Below are 3448 nucleotides of genomic sequence, written 5' to 3'. Positions count from 1 at the left end.
GGGCTTACTTCTTAGTAGCCTGTGTGCATTGTTCTGTAGCTGAGCACTGCAATTACTGGAAAATTTCGCTGCCGTTTTTGACAGACAAAATCTGTACAATTATATCAGATCTCCTTGGAAGCCAATTTTTATATTTTAGTAATGTTGAAAGCACATAATTTCTATCAGAAGTTTTCAAGTTGCAGCCCAAGCTTCATTCGGGGGTCTATAGAAAAAGTTGTGGAACTGCCAGGAATACACCTGCACACCTCAATTAACAAAGTAGGACTGTGTTTGGACATTACTTCTTTAATCCACCATCCATGGCATGAAAATACTGAAAACATTTTTTCCCAAAAAGCAAAACTTAATTTTGCCACTTTATATAAGAGATGCAGACTGCAGCCAGGATATCAGAAGACATTTACTTCTTGGGAGGAGAGCATAAAATACTGATAAAATAGTGAAGAGTAGAGACATCACACTAGCAACAAAGGTCCGCATAGTTAAAGCAATGGTATTCCCTGTAGTAACATATGGATATGAGAGCTGGACCATAAGGAAGGCTGAGCGAAGGAAGACAGACGCTTTTGAGCTGTGGTGCTGGAGGAAAATCCTTAGAGTGCCTTGGACCGCAAGAAGATCCAACCAGTCCATCCTCTAGGAAATAATGCCCAGCTACTCGCTGGAGGGAAGAAAATTAGAGGCAAAGATGAAGTACTTTGGCCACATCATGAGAAGACAGGAAAGCTTGGAAAAGATCATGATGCTGGGGAAAATGGAAGGAAAAAGGAAGAGAGGCCGACAAAGGGCAAGATGGATGGACGGTATCCTTGAAGTGACTGGCTTGACCTTGAAGGAACTGGGGGCGGCGATGGCCGACAGGAAGCTCTGGCATGAACTGGTCCATGAGGTCACAAAGAGTCAGAAGCGACTGAACAAATAAACAACAGACAACAATAAAAAGATGCTGTTTTGCTATGTCACTGTAGATAATGGGACTTTGCACTCTTGGTTTTCCTATCCATGAGAAGTCCTGGAACCAAACCCCAGTGGGTAACAAGGGCCCATTCTACTTATTTATTTTTAGTCCATAGAAATGTAGGCCATTTTTACATGACAGATTATCAAAAAGGTTTACAAGACCCTTGTCTAGGGCTTATAGTTTTCTGACTATGGATGTGGTGCTCTAATTTTTCCTGTAAAATACAAGTATAGCTTATTTTTACATGTCAGATTATTAAAAAGGTTTACAAGACCTTTGTCTAGGGCCTATAATTTTCTGAATCTTGGTGTGGTGCTCTAGTTTTTCCTGTGAAAATATCAGTGCAGGCAGTCCCAGGGTTACAAACATCTGACTTACAAATTACTCCTAGCTGAGAATGGGGCTGAGACAACAGGAAGTGAGAGAAATCTGCCCCTCGGAAGGAGAATTTATCCCTGGAAGAGTTATCATGGGGAAAAGGTGTCTCCGCTGAAGCTTTATCACCAATCATTGTTTCACAACAAGCCAAGTTTTTCAAACAGAAAGTGAGGCAAATCTTCCGAACAGGGGCACCAACAGCAAAACAAATACCACAGGGGTATTAACTCTTCCCTATGCTATCCAAAATATAGTTAGACTTTAAAAATATACCTGTTCCAACTAAGGTACACATTCAACTGAAGAACAAACCTCCAGAACCTATCTTGTTCATAACTTGGGGACTGCATGTAAAGATCATTTTTACATGTCAGATTATCAACAAAAAAGGTTCACAAGACCTTTGTCTAGGGCCTAGAATGTTCTGAATATGGGTACGGTGCTCTAATTTTTCCTGTAAAAATATCAGTTTAAGGGGAAGAGTGGTGGTAATTTTTTTTGGCACACTATGTTCATATTCAACTCTTCTACAGGCTTTAGGCAAGGAGTGCTATGTACCTGATCAGCAAGTCTTGAGGGAGGAAGGAAAGGCTGAAGAATAGCAATAAATGAGTCATACCTGTATAGCTAAACTTTCTCCAACCCCAATAATTCTTGTGCAAGATTGCAGGGAAGGGGGTAAGCTTACCAGACCCCAAATATTCACACTCATACACATGTAGAGTCAAAGGCTGGTGAGCCTTCAATTAAAGAAGAAAGCTTTTTAGATCACGTTAGGGGGTGTGGTGTGGTGTTTTGTATATTTTAAATTGTTTCATTGGTTTTAATAAGTGATTTTAATACTTTCAATGTTTAATCCTATTTTAATCTTTGTATGTGTTAGGCTTTAACCCACACATTGTTATGCTTTTTTATTGTAAGCTGTTTTGAGTCTCTTTTGGCAGAGAAAAAGCAGGGTATAAATACAAAAGAGGAAGAGACAGAGGAGGAGAAGAGTCAGAGTAAAACACATGATTAGACACATTCTTCGGATAATACAGTAAACCACAACTCACATTTAATGGATTTGCAAGCTGTGGTTTACATGCTCCATTTGAGTTCCTTCCTGTGCAACTGGGAAGATAATAGCAACTTCTTTTTCCAGTGCTGCACAAACCACAGTTCCCCATGATGTCCAGAATATTCTGGTTCAGAAACCAGTGTGATCCTGGCTAAATCACTTTTCATGAATGTGGATGTTTCAATGAATTGTGGTTTGTTTTCATTTACTGTTGAAAGCTTCTTGTCAACTATGATGTACAAAAATGGAGGAGAGGGGCACTGGATTTTCACCAACATTCACCATGAGTAGCAGCAAACATTTGAAATTGTTATTATATTTATTTATATTCTGCTTTAACTCCCCAAAGGGGGCTCAAGCAACTTGACATAAAAGCCTTAGTATACAATTTGAAATATACAAATATGCAAACTTTAAAACAGAAATAAACAAGCAGCACTAAAAAAAGTCACAGTTAAAATCCATCAAAACATATTCAAAGTTAAAACCACAGCACCCCCGACTAGATCTTAAACACCTCCATCTTTAAAAGCCTGTCTGAATAAGAAAGTTTCAGCCTGCCAAGGACAACAGGGAGAGGGCCATTCTGGCTTCCCTGAGCAGGGAGTTCCAGAGCTGTGGAAATGAGCCTTGAATAGCCAGATTACACTGGAGCCCCAAGTGGTGCAGCATGTTAAAGCACTGAGCTGCTGTACTTGCACACCGAAAGGTCGCAGGTTCGAAGCACCCGCTGTTAGGCCCTGCTTCTGCCAACCTAGCAGTTTGAAAACATTCAAATGTGAGTAGATCAATAGGTACCGCTCTGGCGGGAAGGTAACGGCACTCCATGAAGTCATGCCAGCCACATGACCTTGGACATCACCGACTCTTCAGCTTAGAAATGGAGATGAGCACCAACACCCAGAGTCGGACACGACGGGACTTAATGTCAGGGGAAAACCTTTACCCTTTACTTACACTGAAGAATAACAACCTGTTATGTACACTGTTACATTTTTATAACAGCTGAATATTGAGCAGTTTTTAAGGTAGCAAAAAATACAAAA

The sequence above is a fragment of the Anolis carolinensis genome, chromosome 1 (assembly GCF_035594765.1).
Source record: "Anolis carolinensis isolate JA03-04 chromosome 1, rAnoCar3.1.pri, whole genome shotgun sequence".
Taxonomy (NCBI): Eukaryota; Metazoa; Chordata; class Lepidosauria; order Squamata; family Dactyloidae; genus Anolis; species Anolis carolinensis.
Note: the sequence above shows the minus strand (reverse complement) of the source record.